The following is an 18,896-nucleotide window of genomic DNA, read 5'->3' on the forward strand; positions in this document are numbered from 1 at the left end:
GCCACCACATCAAAGAGGGCTCGGCTTCTACTCAACGTTGTTCCTAGTGCCCAAACCGAATGGAACGTTCCGGCCCATTTTGAACCTAAAATCACTAAACAAGGTGGTAAAGGTTTCAAAACTCCAGATGGAAACGCTGAGGCCTATAATTCTAGCATTGGAGGAAGGGGATTACATGGTCTCATTAGACATCCGAGACGCGTACCTTCATATCCCCATTCTGCAAGCAAACCATAAATACAGTACCTAAGGTTTGCTATCTTCAACAAACATTACCAGTTCCAGGCTCTCCCATTCGGGCTAGCCACGGCGCTCAGGATTTTCACAAAAATCATGGCAGTAATGGCGGAACATCTACACCGGCAGGGAATCAGAGTCTTCCCTTACCTGGACGATCTATTGCTAGTGGCCAAATCCCCGGAAGTGCTGTTATCGCATCTACAGATAACAATCACGACTTTGCAAAGTCACGGGTGGCTCCTAAACTGGGAGAAATCTTCCCTGATTCCTTCTCAGCAGATGTTACATCTGGGAGCCCTTCTGGACACCAGAATGTTAAGACTGTTTCTCCCCAGAGACAAGTACATGGATCTCCAACTTCGGATTCAGGCATTCTCCATAAGTCCAAGAGTCTCTGTTCACTGGGCAATGAAGATTCTGGGCCGGATGGTTTCAACCTTTGACATGGTCGAATGGGCCCAGTTCCACTCTCGTCCACTCCAACGTCTCATCCTGTCTAAGTGGGACGGATTGCCATAACACGTCCGGTCAATTTTCTTCACATTGACCCAGGAGGTAAAGAATTCTCTTCTGTGGTGGATGCAGACAGACCATCTCAATCAGGGCCGTCCTTTCTGATTCAAAGAGTGGTTGATCTTCACGTCAGACGCCAGCCTCAGAGGCTGGGGGGCGGTAGTAGGATCCCGATCCTTGCAAGGCGTGTGGACGATACAAGAATCCTGCCTTTCCATCTATGTCTTGGAGATACGCGCAGCCTACAACGCCCTAATCCGGTCACAAGTTCTGCTCCAGGGAAAACCTGTGCAGATCAGGTCAGACAACGCAACGGCTGTGGCGTACATCAATCGCCAGGGAGGGACTTGCAGTGTCGCTGCTCTCCGGGAAGTGTCCAGGATTCTAGCCTGGGCGGAACAGCACCTCCTGGCCCTGTCGGCAGTCTTCATCCCAGGCGTTTCCTAAGCCGCCAAGATATCCACCCGGGCGAGTGGTCCCTACACCCGGAAGTGTTTGCCAGCCTGACAGACCTTTGGGGCATGCCGGATGTGGACCTAATGGCGTCCAGACACAACCACAAGGTCGCCAACTTCGGGTCGAGGTCCAGGGATCCTCAGGCTTGCTTAACGGATGCCCTATCGATTCCATGGACATTTCACCTTCCGTATGCTTTCCCACCGATAAACATGATCCCCAGAGTGCTCAGGAAGTTCAAACAGGAAGGCGGGACCCTAATCCTGATCGCGCCAGACTGGCCACGCAGGCACTGGTATGTAGACCTACAGCAGATGTCTCACCAGCCTCCCTTCCCATTACCCCTTCGGGTAGACTTGCTGAGTCGGGGTCCTTGCCTACATCCGGACACTCAACGTCTGTCTGACAGCGTGGCTCTTGAAACTGCCCTGTTAAAGAATATGGGTTTTCGTCAAAAGTGGCAAAAACCATGATTCAGGCTCGCAAACCGGCATCGTCTAGGATATATTACCGGATATGGCAATCTTTCTTTGCATGGTGTACAACAAGGAAGTACGACCCAAAGGTTTTCAAAGTAGCCAGAATTCTGGCTTTCCTTCAGAAAGGCTTGGACATGGGGCTGAGGCTGGCCTCCTTATAAGTCCAGATCTCAGCCTTGTCAGTCTGGTTCCAGAGGAAAATCGCCTTCCTACCGGATGTACGCACTTTTTTACAAGTTCTACACGTACAGCCTCCGTATGTTCCTCCTACGACACCGTGGGACCTTTCACTCGTCCTACAGGCTTTAACCAAGCCTCCCTTCGAACCATTACCTACAGTGGATTTCAAATGGCTGACAGCCAAGACAGTCTTTCTCTTGGCTATCGCTTCCGCCCGAAGGGTTTCAGATCCATCAGCCCTTTCTTGTAGATCACCCTTCTTTTAGCACCTCAGTCAAATTCCCTCCCTTGAAATACGGCTTGTGACATCCCCGATGTCCCCTGTGGGACCCATGGACCCTGACAAGGAAACAGAAAGTTATGGTAGAACCTACCTTTTGTTAACTCCCTTTTCTTGAAGTCCTTGGGAACCACAGGGCGCCCTCCCTTTAAATATGCTCCTGAGGTTTCCCTATGTGTGATATTCTGATTACGGTGACCTGTAACGGCCAAAGTCGTGTCCATTGCTGTACTGTGATATGTATGAGTATATGGGCATGTGTGTTCTCTGTCCTCTTCTCTTCTCCGCTTCCTGCTTATGGCTTGTTAACAAAAACTGGCTGTATGAGCCTGGAGGCGGGGTTTAAGGGGAGAGGGCCCGGGCATTCTGGTAAAACTTAAAGAGCTTCGCTGATTGGTGCCTCGGACCCTCCTGGATCCGCCTACAACCCCGATGTCCCATGTGATTCCCATGGACTTCAAGGAAAGGGAGTTAATAAAGGTAGGTTCTGGGCGTGGCTACGGCGGCGAGCGGGTAGGACGTGTTGAAGCGGAGCTCCCCGGCTAGCTATCCGATACCCCATCCTGCGCCTATTGTGACACCTGATTTCATCGCCGGACGCTGCCCGGTGTCTCACCCGTGCCCCGCACCAGCCGCCCGCCCGACGGATCCCGATCCGGCGTAGCAGCCAGCCCGCCGGACCGGGGTGAAGACTGCAGCCTACCCCTCCTGCCGCGCAGAGTGCTTCCGCTCAGACGCCAGACGCCAGACACTGCCGCACACAGCTGAGACCGCGCCGTGGAGGTGACCCCCCACGAGCGAACACCCGCTGCTACCCTCCGCTTGTTAGCGGAGCCCGCTGAGAGGGGGACATCTATCATTTGGACACTTTTATCCTGGTGAGTCCTGCGCTGCGGGCGCCATTTTGGGCTCCACGCAGCACACATACTGCATACAAGCCTGCAGCTGCCCATCAGAAGGGATCCACATACTCTGTCAGCTACACCTGCTTAGGGTATTTCATAACAGGACTGCCAGTGCCTAGAACCACCTGTGGTAAGGGTGGCCCACAGCAACCCACACCTCACACCCCCACTAACAGATCCAGCACTATAATCCGTACCAGCGGTGCCTGCTACAACTGAGGAGGGGGCATATATTAGCCCATCACCATTCAGCATGGTGAAGCAGAATCACAGCACCTCTGCAGCAAAGCTGGCCAAATTTGCGAGGGGGCAGGAGGCACAGGGCCCGTCGGCACCGCCCGGGGACTCCGGGCAGGGCTCTGGGGACCCAGCTGGCCCTGGGACCCCCCCTGATGACACCTCACCTACCCCCCCGTCCCTCCAACAAATCCTAGAAGCCATTGCTGGCACTGAGAAACGTCTATCTGATAAAATGGAGAAGGTGCAGTGTGACCTATCCCTTCTCAGACAGGATGTGCAGCGCATTAGGGAACGTGTGGGGGAGGTGGAGACCCGGGTTTCAACGGTTGAAGACGCAATAGATCCTATGAAAACCACAGTTTCTACCCTGACACAGCAGGTCACAAGTATTCAGAATAAGCTAATGGATATGGAGGGCCGTTTGAGGAGAAACAATGTCCGCTTCGTCGGCCTGCCGGAAAAGGAGGAGGGCACGGCGCCAGAGGCTTTCTTGGAGGCCTGGTTGATCGAGTCATTGGCAGAGAATCCTTCACCCCTCAATTTGCTGTTGAGAGAGCCCACAGAATCCCTACCCGTCCACTCCCTCCGGGAGCCCCACCCAGAACTTTTATAGCCAAACTCCTACATTATAAAGACCGTGATACGATTCTGCGACTGAACCGCACCAAAGGCCCTATGATTAGAAATGGTGTCACCATCTCCACGTTTCCTGATTTTGCCATTGAGGTGCAGAAGGAGAGGGCCTCTTTCTTCCCTGTGAAACGCAGGTTGCGAGACTTGGGCCTTCCCTATTCCATGCTCTTCCCGGCCCGGTTGCGGGTGGTGGCGGAGGGAGAGACTAAATTCTTCAGCAGCCCTCGTGAGGTGGCGGCCTGGCTCGATAGATTTGCACCCGGTGCTCGCCAGCTGGCCCCGCCCTGATCCCCACAAACAGCCTGGAAAAGGACTAAATTTACACCCAAATGGACATATTATTCCACTTTTTCATACGATCTTCAGGAGTTCCCAAGACGCCAGAGTGGTTTCGATGTTGTCCGGTCAACGTGAATATTATTAGAGATATATTACAATTGATCTGTTTCACTGTGCCTTAGCGGGAGGGGGGGGGGGTGGCGGGGGGGAATGTTACTAAATGTTGTGTACTCTGTTTTTTCTTTGCATAGGTGTTGCTCTAGACAAGCAGAGGTCAATAGATAGCCGGGGGGCCCCGATGCTTGCATTGGTAGCTATTAACTGACTGCTCCCATAGTTCGTAGATATTGCTGACCTTTCTTGGTCTACATAGTTATTAGGTTAGGGTTACAAGTATGCCTAGGTTGGGGGAGGTATACAGGGAGGGGGTGTATTCTGTTGGGATTGCTTTTTCTATGTCTTCTAGCTTTTCTTCTTTCTCTTTCTCTACTAGTCATGCAAGGTATACTGATTTGAAATGCATACAATTGGAGGGTAAGACGTGTTTTGCAGCAATGGTTGCGGTTTACTCAGGTTCACAAGGTGACAGCACTGACATGACAGCCCTCTGCGGCCATGACGGATCTTAACATCTTAACCTGGAATGTCCGGGGGATAAATGATAGAGTTAAACGTTCCCTAGTCCTAAAAATGGTTAAGCAGTACGGCTCGGACATCACCTGCCTTATTGAGACCCACCTGGAGGGAAATAGACTAATGTCCCTTCGCAGGCCCTGGGTGGGATGGGCATACCACAGCTCCCATACTACTCACTCCAGAGGGGTTTCGGTACTGATTAACAAATCAGTACAATTTGTGCTGCTAGACGTTAAAACAGACCCACTGGGTAGATACGTTTTCCTCCAGTGTAAACTATACTCCCAGCCCTTCTTTGTCCTGGCGGTCTATGTCCCCCCTCCTTTTAATTACGATGTGCTAAAACAAGCGGCTGCTTACGTGGCCCAATCCCCTGACACACCAGTAGTATGCCTCGGGGATTTTAATAAGTTAATGAACCAACGGCTAGACAGATGGTGGTCCCCTGGCTCCGTCCCTGTTGACGACCGCCCCACAGGCTTTGCAAAGTATGTGGAGTCAATTGGTTTGAGGGACGCTTGGCGACTAAAACACCCTGTGGTCACCCAATACTCCTGCTTCTCTAAAACCCATAATTCCTTCTCGCGCATTGATCTAGCCCGTGTCACCCCCTCAGTATTGCCCAGACTTCAAAACATCTGCTACAAAGCGAGGGGTGTCTCGGACCACTCGCCTCTGATGCTGACGATGGGGATGGAATGTCAGAGGGGACAGACCTTCTGGAAACTACATCCCTCCTGGTTATTACAAATTGGAGGATCCGCAGACCTCCCGACTATGTGGGATGGGTACTTTGACATCAATACGGGTACAGCCCCTGCCCCGGTAGTGTGGGAAGCATTCAAGGCATATCTGAGGGGCACCCTCATATCTAAAATTGCTTCTATCAAACGAACACATAAAGCTAAGGGTATTGAATTGGAGGATGAATGTAGACACACTGAGATTACACACTTGGAGGAGGGCTCGGAGGAGTCCAGGGCAAAGTGGGAGTTAGCACAAAACACCTGGGTTTCCCATCTAGAGGAACGTAACGCACGCAGCCTGTTATTTAAATCCCACAAACTTTACATGAATGCGGACAAGACAGGCAGCCTTCTGGCTCACCTGGTGCACTTGGACCGCCCTGCCAACACTGTGGCCCAAATCTTTGGCACCGACGGGATACTGAGGACATCCCCCCGGGAAATAGCGGACGTGTTTCTCACTTTCTATCAGGAGCTATACAGCTCACGCCTAAGTTGCTCGCAGGGGGAACTCACCGACTATATAGATAGCATAGACCTACCCACACTGCCTGAGGAGGCTAAATCCTCCCTTGAGGCACCGATTACAATTGTCGAAATAGAGACTGCGATCCGATCCTTTCCCGGCGGGAAGGCTCCGGGCGTAGACGGGGTTCCAGTGGAACTATACAGGACACATTTGGACTTATTCGCCCCTAGGCTGCTGAAGCTATTTAATGATCTCCTTGACCTGAATGCCATACCGGACTCTATGTCCGAGGCTGTTATAGTCGTCATACCCAAGCCCGGGAAGGACCCCGAATATCCCGACTCATACAGACCTATCTCCCTGATTACTACTGACATCAAAATATTGGCGAAGGTCCTGGCCATTCGACTAAATAGTGTGATACTGACCATTATTCATCCGGACCAAACCGGCTTCATGCCGGGTATGTCCACCAGTATAAATTTAAGACGGCTGTATACGCATATCCAGGCCACTCATGAGGAGGAAATGTACTCAGCTATTGTCTCATTCAATGCCAATAAGGCCTTCGACTCAGTCGAGTGGCCTTATCTGTGGCAGGTAATGAGACGCATGGGCTTTGGCCCACAATACTTAAAATGGGTCCAGTTACTGTATCTTCACCCGATGGCCAGGGTCTCTGTTAATAGTCATGTCTCGCCCCCCTTTGCGCTGGGAAGGGGTACTAGACAGGGGTGCCCCCTTTCTCCTGGTCTTTTTGCTTTAGCTATCGAACCACTTGCCTGCATCCTTAGGACACACCGAGACATAATAGGGCTCCAACTGGGTCAGAGGACGGACACGGTGGCACTCTATGCCGACGACCTACTTCTCTTCTTAAAAGACTATAGACTGTCAGTACCAATTGCCCTGCAGCTGATGGAGGAGTTTGGCGGTTTCTCAGGCCTCACAGTGAACTGGTCTAAATCCTCCATGATGCCCTTAAGAGGCCCACCACCGCTGGCCCAGGGCACCCCTCTTCCACTCAGATGGGTCCCCCAATTCAAATACTTGGGGATTAATATTACTAACAACAGTCATGATTTTATTCCTAGGAACCTACACCCACTGCTGTCCGTAGTTAAGGATAAACTGTTGGTGTGGACCAAGTTGCCCCTAAATGTCATTGGCAGGGTCAACTTGGTTAAAATGATATTGCAACCTAAGATAACATATGTCTTGAATCAATCCCCGGTTTACATACCCGCCTCCTTTTTCAGACACCTAAATAGCTTACTATCCTCACTGATATGGGCTAATAAGCGCCCCAGAATCAGCATCAGCACTCTCACTAGACCACGGACTGATGGGGGTTTGGCTCTACCACAATTCAGACTGTATTATTATGCTGGCCAGTTCTCGCACCTCAGGCACTGGACGCAGGACACTGACCAGAGCTCGCTCCCTACCACTCTTCTGCACCAAATATGTCCCGACATCACACCCACGCAGCTATTGTTGGGTGGGATGATACCTAGAGGGGCCCCTCCACTAGTGGTCCAGGCCATCAGGGTTTGGCGGGAGGCCCAATCCTTGATGGGATACACGGCTATAGATCCGGGAGCTCCCCTCTGGCATTCTACCAAGTTGTCGGAACTCGCATGCTTGTCGGGCAGGAGTCTGTGGTCATCTGGGGGGGTGGTGACGATTGGACAACTATACGAGGCATCTCTGCTTAAAACCTTTCAACAGCTAAAGGAGGAGTATGGGTTATCTCAGATATACTTCTTTAGATACTTGCAGTTGCGTCACGCCCTCAACACCCAGTTTAACAGCTGCCCTCCTGTGCTACTATCCTCCCCGGCAAAAATATTCCTGGCCAATCTAGGACAGGTAAAAACCATCTTTCTAGCCTATTCATTCCTGCTATCCTTCCTACATAAAGACTCGCTGCCCGCCCTAAAGGCCAAGTGGGAGGTCGATGTGGGTGCCTTTGAAGAGGAGGAGTGGGAGGAGGCTCTGGCATCACCTCGGTATGCCACGGTCTCAGCAAGATTCCAACAAGTCCAACTATTTATCATACACAGAACGTACCTAACACCGTGCACTATGGTTAAATTTGGTGGACGAGCCTCCCCGGCCTGCCCAAAGTGTGGCTTCACACAGGGGAACCTATGGCATCTCCTCTGGGAGTGTCCCCTGGTTAACTCTTTCTGGGGGACGGTTAAATCAACTATTATATCAACTGGTATACCTGGGCAGGCTCTGACGCCCAAAATGTGCATCTTGGGAAGCAAAGAAAGTACATCACTGAATAATGTAGAGGGACAATATGTGACCAACCTGTGCTCTTTGGCTAAAGTTGTCATAGCCAGACATTGGATGGCTACCTCGGGACCCACGATGGCGGAGTGGAAGGCCCTGGTTAACACCACAGTACAGCATGAAAAATATGTATATATGTCTCGGGGTACTTTGCCCAAATTTGACAAGATATGGGATAGGTGGCTGGAGTCTCCACACTCAGCACACTCCTGATGTTACATGGCTGGGCTGTGGCGTTTGACCGTAGAGGCGGATAACTATATCGCTCATATACTTGTGAGAGCTGATCAACCCAGACCATGCATAGATATATTACCCTAATTGGAAACGAACCCCATAGTAAGCGTATTAATTAATGACTACTATTCTCTCTTTCTCTTTCATCTCTTCTTCTTCTCTACTGCTCCTCTTAAATTCAAATAAATAAAATCAAATGTTTAGATACTCAGTCAGAACAAGATGGCAATACCATTTCTCATTATCAATTGAACTTTTTATTATACTTTTCAATACATTGTGATGAGATGATGCTGTTTGTAAACTTTTTGTGCATTTTGATATCTAATGTCGGATCCTGATTGACTGTTCTGCATGCACAGTGTGTGATTGCTGTTCTGTTCTGTATTAATGACCTGCGAAATAAAAATACTCTATTTAAAAAAAAAAATAAAGGTAGGTTCTACCATAACTCTCCTTTTTTCTCTTCTCTATTGTTCCATGTATAACGAATGCCGAAGTGTTTAGTTCTATCATTGGGGCAGATGTATTCAGCTTGAACAATAGATAAATCCAAGGGTGATAAGGAGAGATAAACGTCCAGCCAATCACCTGCTAACTGCCATGTTACAGGCTGTGTTTGAAAAAGTCAGTAAGGAGCTGATTGGCTGGACGTTTATCTCTCCTTATCAACCTGGCATTACACTTGTACTTTGTACTGCCTCTGCACACACATATTACACATATATACATGGTTGTGTAACCTATGTGTGTGCGTTTGTGTAGATGTATGTCCTGTGTGTATTTGTATGCGTGCACCATAGTTTCTGACACCAGGCCCGGCGTCAGGGGGGGGGGGGACAAAGGGGACAACCGTGCCAGGCCCTGATGATCTGAGGAGCCCAATGCCAACCCCCCCCCTGCTGCTCAGCCACCTGGTCCCTCACCACTCAGGTGTCCAGCCTCGCTCCTGCCCAGGTAAATGGAGCCCAATCGCCCCTCCCCCTTCACCACTCACATGTCTGGTTCCCAGAGAAGTGACCCCTGAGTGGTGATGTGTAAGGGGGCAGCCATTATATGTCGCATCTAGCCAGCACTACCCCCTCCCTGCTCTGCACCACTAGTCCCTCCCTGCTCTGCACCACTAGTCCCTCCCTGCTCTGCACCACTACTCCCACCATCCCTCCCTGCTCTGCACCACTACTCCCTTCCTACTCCGCACTACTACTCCCACTGTCCCTCCCTGCTCTGCACCACTACTCCCTTCCTACTCAGCACTACTACTCCCACTGTCCCTCCCTGCTCTGCACCACTACTCCCTTCCTACTCCGCACTACTACTCCCACTGTCCCTCCCTGCTCTGCACCACTACTCCCTTCCTACTCTGCACTACTACTCCCACCATCCCTCCCTGCTCCGCACCACTACTCCCTCCCTGCTCTGCACCACTACTCCCACCATCCCTCCCTGCTCTGCACCACTACTCCCTTCCTACTCAGCACTACTACTCCCACTGTCCCTCCCTGCTCTGCACCACTACTCCCTTCTTACTCTGCACTACTACTCCCTATGGAAGTCGAGTTACACACACGCCATTTTAGGATAGTATGGCCGCCATTTTGGTTCGCAGAGTTGCGCAAATAAAGTTTCCATACCCGAGTATGCGTGGCAAAGTGGACCAGAAGAGTAGCCATACTATCACACATAAATTCATAAATACATACTGACCCTAAGTAAAATATAGTTAAAGGTTTAGAACGCCACACATAGCTTAGTTAGCCCTGCATACATCTATCTGTATCGTGTTTAGTACCGTTCCGTTCAGCTCATTATGCGAAGTATTCCGGTCATTGCGAATATATCGCAATGTACATTGCCCGAGAGATATGGACATAATCCATATTCCAGAGACAGTTTCTGTTGTAAGTAGTTAACAAAGGAAACTAGCTCAAACCGGTTCTTATCCTTGCTGACGCCGAAACCACCAAACAAAGGACTCTTAAAGTTTACTCCCCTGCACCTGGTCAGACCAGGTACAGCGTCTAACCTCCAATCACAGTGGACCGGACATATGATCTCTGACCAATGAGAATGGCCTTTGACCTCCCCCTTCTGACCCTATAAGATAGGCGACCCGGAGCAGGCTCGGTCACTTCGGCACAATTACCTTCCCTGGACCTTCCTACCGGACTATCGCTCATTCCTGAACGATAGTGAGCTCTGACCGGACTGCGCTTCGCATACTAGAGTGAGGCGGGTAACGGTTGCATTTATCACGGTATTTATCCTTGTAGTTATTGTTGGCTGATTGTGTTTTGTATTTGTATTCTTTCCCCTTAGCAGAGTTTGTTTAGTATTCATTGTTATTGTATTGTATCACTTGTTATACCTGTTTATTCTTATTTCTGTAACCCCCTTTTGTCCATTAGGGACTTTAATACAATCTTTTTACGGAGCTCTAACCTCCTTACTTCTATTCAGTGGTCGTGTCTAGTTATTCGCATAATAGCGATAAGGTACATTAAGGACTCTGTCCTTACATTGCGGACTCTGTCCTTTAAGGTATATTCGCACAATTGGAGACAAAGTCCTGCGAAAGGATCTCTTATTAAGGTATCGGTTCTTGGTGTATAACATACAATAGACTGTACGCTGCGCTGCGCTACGTTTTGTTCGCACGCAGTTAGGTATAAAGGGTACGTTGGTTGCGGACTTATTACGTAACCAACGCTTTTCACTTATCGTCACTCTGGTTATATTTTAATCACCATTAACAATTGGGGTGCTCGCCCGGTCGTTTCACAGTCCGGAACTCAGTACCAGGCGTGCGACTCGACCTATACCAGCAAAAGGGTGGAAGTATTTATTTGTTTCCATTGCTGGATAGGCCGAGTCCGCGGCGGTGCGGGGTTCGGGAAGTGCTAGCGCTGAACCCGGAGTACAATAAGTGAAAGCCACGTGTTTTTAAAAAGCATATCATACCTAAGTGTTTAGTAAACTGTACTTCTGCCTGCCACAAGTAGTTTAACGGGGTATAGTGTCTTGGGCTGCTTGTTTATTATAGTATATGTACCACGTGCGATAAGGTTCGCACACGTGGAGTCTGTGTTTATTATAGTACATAGAGGATCCCCTCTGTGCAAAGCTATAATTTTTTGTTAGTTACTGCAAAACCAGGGACTCCGCCACGTGGCGACAAGTCCTGGGCCTTTTGCAGTAACGTAAAGCGTCTATTGTGTATTACGCAAGGTGCGCGCGCACGTGCCCACATCGGGAAATTTTCGCATCTTTGTACGTGATTTACGGATTAAGTGCGGGATTTATTTCGCATCTTGATACGTAACTTTCGGACGGAGTTAAGGGATTTATTCCACATTTAAGCGCAATTACTGCGTATAGCGAAACCCGAGTGCAACCTTGCAAATACACTATAGAACACGTGGGTGGCCGATTCATCGGCGGCCTGTGAACAGTGCATGTACACACGTGGCTGTTCATTGGTACTGCACATGCAGCACACATAGGAATTCAAAGGTGAACAGTATTTAACCACCAGTTTTATTTAAACAGTATAGCAATATACTGCGAATGAGGCGGTGATTAATAAAAGAAAATAAGTTTTTTCTTTTTGTTCATTTTTTTTTAAACAAGCAACTCAAGCATTATTTTAATAGATTCCTATAGAGTGTTGTAAGGGATTTATACCTGCATAAGTATCTAGTGAAAAGCTACCGGCCTGGGAAAATTTTCTGTACAGAAATATTTCAAATATATGCATAAGACCAAGGTGTAACCAGCGCCCAGTGTGAAAAATAACTGAGGCGAACGGGTGTGTGACGACACGACTCAAGCGCAGTGTAGTCCAGTGTAGGACAGTCCAAGTAGGACAAGGTTAGGGTTCACGTGACGACGTGCCCATAGGAACTGCCCCTTCAGTGGAATTGATTCCGCTAGGAGGGTACAAGAAGATACATCGGAACGCACTTGTTTCCGATTAGCTACTTTAGAAATCCGATTTTTGGGGGTATAGGAAAACAAGTTTGTTATACCCTGGAAAAATTGTGCCGCATCAAGCAAGTTGGCTAGAAGTTCGCTGCTAGTTGAAAGACTTGGTGATTGAGTATCATACCTCGTATCCTTCGCACCTGCTTGACTGTGGGATGTTCTAGGAAGCTGTAGAAGTGAGTGTTTGGGGAGCTCTCAGATAAGTAATAACCCACCGATATCTATTAAGCGGTGAACGTTTATTCCTGTAACTATGGGTAATAACGGGTCACGCTGTGATAACGTGCAAGATAGGGAGGAAGCAAGCCGGCCAAGAGGATCGGCTGCTTTTATTATGTGCAAGAAGCACGGTGAACTCGCAGTTGTTTACCAAAATAAATGGAGAAAAATGACACAAGGCAGCAAGTTAGAATTTCCCAGTGTTGGTAGCTTCGATCCGGAAATCTTATCGGCAGTAAAAGATGAAATATGCCTACTCTCCAGTCGTAAGGAGAGAGTGAAGAATATAAATATTCTTAAATTGTGGCAGAAGGAAGGACAGGAACAATGGGGAAACAGAGGTTTGGCAATACCTGACGCAATCAGCCACAATATAAATGCAACCGCCGCCACAATAGGAACAGCTCCCCCACCCCCATATGTGCCGAAGGGGATAATGACTCATAAGAAAAGTATAAGTAATAATGTATCCGTTGCTAACCTGTACCCTGTCTTATCCCCTTACAAGGAAGCCCGAGAGGAAAACGAGCAGCTGTTGGCACTGGCCGTCTCTCATGCAATTAATATGATTGAGGGAAAAGCTCAACCCGCTGTTGAGGCCCCAGCACAGGAGGAGGAGACGGCTGATGCCAACAGCATAGTATTGGACTCAGGTAATGATGCACCACACAGCACAGACACAATTGACTCCCAAGCAGGTCCCAGTAATGCGAATGTGGTACAAACATACCCTGTACGCACACTGGAGGTTCCCTATGGTAAGGCAGACAGAGAGGGTGTGATACCTACCAGAAAGATGACCATGCTAAACCCATGGACACGGTTAGAGCTGCGGTCCATCATTACAGATTTCCCTGACCCAAGGAAAGATCTGGCAGTGTGCCGGAAATTTGTAAGGGATCTAGGAAACTCTGATGAGCCCACCAACAAGGATTGGAGAATCATGTTGAGGGCCTGTCTCCCCACTCACATTGACATCCCGAAATTCATTCAGGATAGTGGATTGAAAGTGGACAAGGAGATAAATGATGAGATCAACCAGGAGAATATACGCCTGATTAACTTACAGTTGGGAGTATATTTTCCCGCGGCAGTAGAATATAGCAAGATTTTCACCATCAAACAGAAAGATGGCGAAACTGCTGCTGATTATTTTACAAAAGCCTTACTGGAGGTATCAAAGTACACTGGTGTCTCCGAGCCTAAGGACGACCCCCACCTGAGGGAGATGATTGTCTCTGTGCTGGTGGAAGGGCTTAGGGAAAACCTGAGAGCCAGAGTCCAAACTTCTTTTCCAAATTGGCGTGGAATGACAGTGGATGCCCTACGGGAATCTGCTGTGGACCACGACCGCAACATCAAGAAGCACAGGGAACTGCAAACTGACAAACTGATGATGGTTAGCATCCAAGCCCTTACTAATGCCCCAAACAAAGCTGCATACCAACAACCACGAAACACCAGGGACACAGGTAGAAAACCAATTATCTGTTACAACTGCAATAGGGAAGGTCATTACTCAGCTCATTGTAGGGCAGGAAACCCCAGGAATTACCAAACACATAAGCGAGAATGGGAATCTCACAGAGGTGAGACACGGAGATACCCAGCCCCTAGACAATGGGAGGAGACAGACAGGTCACGCAACATGCCTCCTCCCCATCTGATGGCTGACACTGTGCTAAGGGCAACGCAGGTCAGACAATAGGAAACAGGTCATACCTGTATCCTACAGCCAGTTAGATTAACTCAACACCTTGGAGAAGAACCTCAGGTGAAGGTTGATATAGCTGGAGTAAGGCAAACCTTTTTGGTTGATACAGGGGCGGCCAGATCTGTTCTCAACACTCCTCTTCACTTGGGTTTCACTAACCAACAAGTAGCGGCAATTGGGGTAACAGGAAAAATACAACATTACCCACTGACGAAACCAGCGGAGGTTACAATCGGGCCTCTGCATACCAAACACTCTTTCCTGTTGGCTGCAGCGGCCCCGACTAACCTCTTGGGTAGAGATTTACTATGCAAAATGGGATGTGTCATCTATTGCACCCCCGATGGGGTATTTCTGGACACTCCTAGAAATCTTACACAAGAAGTGCAAGATATGCTGGATAGTCCTCAGAGGCTAATGTTGTGTTCCACTGTTGTAGAATCAAATCCATCTAGGGTAGCTGAAATTACAGCACAAATACCGAGTTCCCTTTGGACTAAAGATGGACAGGACGCTGGGCTAATGGCAAATGTAGCTCCAGTAGAAATCCGCTTAAAAGAAGGCAGGATAGCCCCAAAAATACCGCAATACCCTTTAAAACCTGAAGTTGAGCTAGGAATATTTCCAGTGATCCAACGATTGCTCCAACAGGAAATCCTAGTTAGAACTTCCAGCACGGCCAATAGTCCCATCTTTCCTGTGAAAAAGAGCGGGGGGAGGGGCTACAGACTAGTGCAGGATTTAAGAGGGGTAAACAAGGTAGTTGAGAGCCAATTCCCCGTAGTGCCAAACCCAGCTGTCATACTAATGCAAATCCCACCTCATTGTACTCATTTCACAGTCATTGATTTGTGTTCAGCATTCTTCTCCGTCCCTTTGCATCCTGACAGCCAGTATCTGTTCGCCTTTACTTACAGAGGAGTACAGTATACCTGGACACGACTCCCCCAGGGGTTCATAGACAGCCCCAGCATTTTCTCCCAGGCCTTGCATGATTGTTTACAATCCTTTCAACCCATGAGTGGTTCGATACTGATACAATATGTTGATGACTTATTGTTGTGTTCTGAATCACTGGAGTCATCAGTGGATGACACTAGACAGCTACTGATGCATCTCTCAGAGACAGGACATAAAGTATCAAAGGATAAGCTGCAATTATGCCAGACCAGGGTTAAATATCTGGGCCACTGTCTTACCCAAGGGCTGAGACACCTCACCGACGACAGAATCCAAGCGATTCAGAATATGGTACTGCCACAGACCCAGCATCAGATCCGTACGTTCCTAGGCATGTGTGGATACTGTCGCAACTGGATCCCAGGTTTCTCTATTCTGGCATTACCACTACAAGAGATGGTTTCCTCAACTAAGCCAGATCGGGTCTCTCATACTGAGGAATCTGAACTGGCTTTCGAGGAACTAAAGGTGAGCCTAACAAAGGCCCCAGCACTGGGAATGCCAGATTATGGGAAACCCTTCGAATTGTACGGAACTGAATCAGGTGGGTGTGCGGCAGGAGTGCTTGTACAAAAACATGGTGATGCCAACCGACCAATAGCGTACTACAGTGGCCAGCTGGACACAGTAGCACGCTCACTCCCAACTTGCTTACGAAGTGTGGCTGCAATAGCACAACTAGTAAGTAAGAGTGAGGACGTAGTGTTGGGACACGATTTAACTGTTCATGCTCCCCATGCTGTCTCTGCCCTCCTAAATTCTGCCCAAACACGTCATGTGTCCTCAGCACGGTTCACTAAGTGGGAACTGGCGCTGATGGCCCCAGTAAATATTACCATCAAAAGATGCAACACACTAAACCCAGCCACATTCCTTCCTCATGTGCCTTCCAAGGCACAAAGGGTGGAGGGTGATGGGAATGTTGCTGAATATGGTAAAGCAGAGTTTAGTGAGAGTGAGGACAAACATGATTGCATGTCCTACCTGAATCAGACCTTCACAGCACGTCCTGACATAAGCGACAGCCCATTAAGTGAGGTAGACATAACCTTATTCACAGATGGTAGCTGTCATAGACAGACGGACACGGGAGAGCTGTGTACAGGTTACGCAGTAGTAGATGGAGAAGGTATTGTGGAAGCTGAACCCTTGGGACCACCTCACTCAGCACAAGTAGCGGAACTGGTGGCACTAACCAGAGCATGTGAACTGGCCCAAGGAAAATCAGTCAACATATATACCGACTCCAGATATGCTTTCGGAGTAGTCCATGATTTTGGAGCCCTATGGCGCCTCCGAAATTTCATGACGGCGGCTGGCACACCAGTGGCGCATGCGACATATATTAGGAGACTTCTGGGAGCTATTCAGCTTCCAGACAGAGTGGCTGTTATCAAGTGCAAAGCTCACACATCAGAGAAGGACCCGGTGTCACTTGGTAACAGCCGCGCTGATGAGGCAGCGAAAAGGGCCGCATGCCCTGTAAATATTTTCACCCATCCTACCAACCTTTGTACACTGAACATAGTATCCACATCCAAACTGATAGACATGCAGAATTTGTGTTCCCCACAGGAAAGAGCAGTATGGAAGTCGAAGGGATGTGGCCAAGAGTCTACCGGACTTTGGAGAGATGGACACGGGAAACCAGTGGCCCCCAGAGCATACCTTCCTAGTCTAGCCGAGGCGGCCCATGGGCTGACACATCTTGGGAAGGAAGGTATGTGCAAGCTGGTAAAGGCCTACTGGTGTGCACCAGGGTTCGCTTCTCAAGCAGGTAGAGTGGCAATGTCATGCCTCACCTGTTTGAGGAAGAACGTTGGAAAAGCCATCCCAACAGAGCCATCCCACATCCCTCCTACAGAAGGCCCTTTCCAGGTAATACAAATCGACTTCATACAGTTACCACCCTGTAGGAATTTGAAATATGTATTAGTTTGTGTTGACATGTTTTCTAGCTGGGTGGAGGCTTTCCCCGCTGCCTCCAACACTGCTACCTTTACAGCAAAGAAAATATGTCAGGAGTTTGTCTGTAGGTATGGTATCCCAAAGGTCATTGAGAGTGACAGAGGCACTCATTTCACAGGAGAGGTCTTCCAAATCATGTGTAAACTCCTGGGGATTAATAGTAAACTTCATACTCCATATCGTCCCCAGGCGAGCGCCAAAGTTGAGAGAATGAATGGTACTATTAAGAACAAATTGGGTAAAGTTATGGCTGAAACAGGGTTGTTATGGCCAGAGGCACTGCCTATTGTGCTGTATAGCATTAGGACCACTCCCAGGACTCCGCTCAACTTGTCCCCCTTCGAGATATTGTTTGGTCGGCAGCCACACATCATGATAGACCCACAGGATGATCTCAAATGTAACAATGAGCTAACTGTACAGTATCTCCTAAAGCTAAACAAACAGCTAAGGGAGCAACAAAAGCAGCTGAAATTACTGAACCCTGATATGCCTACAGAGAATTGTCATAATCTTAAACCAGGAGACTTTGTTATGATCCGAAATTTTTTACGCTCAGGTTGTTTGATAGACCGTTGGGAAGGACCGTACCAAGTTTTGTTGACCAGCACTACATCAATTAAAGTCGCAGAGAGAGAGACTTGGATACATTCGTCCCACTGCAAGAAAGCCAGTAACCCAGAGTCCCAGTGTGCAGAGAGCGAGAGAGAAGAAGTGTCGCTAGAAGCATTGTTTCGGGAACACTGAGAAGCAGCCAAGGTCGAGCAACCTGAGCGAACAAAGGTCTAAGAGCAGAGCAAAATAAAAGTCCCCTGGTAGAGATGATGGAAGGACTCCAAGCAAAAGGTTCACAGCTATGCATATATGTCTTTGTTTTCTTTCTGTGTTCTTTTATTCACCCAAAGATACTCGGTGGCTGCCACATCCTAGAGCGATCGGAGCGGAGTTCTGACAGTGTAATAATGGACCCAGATATGGGTGAGGTAGAATCCCTAAACCAGCTTGACACTTTGCCCATGACAGGAGAAGGTAAAAGGTATGAGGGAAACGTAGTTCAAGGGCTATGTGATGAGTTATTGTCTGGTGAGTACTGTGTCTGTAGATATTGTCAACCTAAAATGGAAGAAGAATGCATCCAGCGATGTCAGTCGACAAGTAAGGCAACTACCGGCCGACATCCCTTGAGTGATTACCACTCACTAGTGGGTAAGGTTTTAAACCAAACAGAATGCTGGGTGTGTTCACAAGTGCTACATAAAAGGAGTAGTGTAGGCCTAGTCCCATACCCGCTTAATATTTCAGAGATAAGCGTATTAAATAAGGGGAGGCCATTGGATAAGAGATACCTGTATACCAGGTCCCCTAGTCTTAGATTACACCCATACCAAGTGGATAAATCCCTGGTATGTATGAACTTCTCAAGTTCCAGAGCGATTGGTACTTGGGAAGTGACA

This window comes from Crinia signifera, chromosome 6 (assembly GCF_055691185.1).
Source record: "Crinia signifera chromosome 6, ASM5569118v1, whole genome shotgun sequence".
In the NCBI taxonomy this organism is placed as follows: domain Eukaryota; kingdom Metazoa; phylum Chordata; class Amphibia; order Anura; family Myobatrachidae; genus Crinia; species Crinia signifera.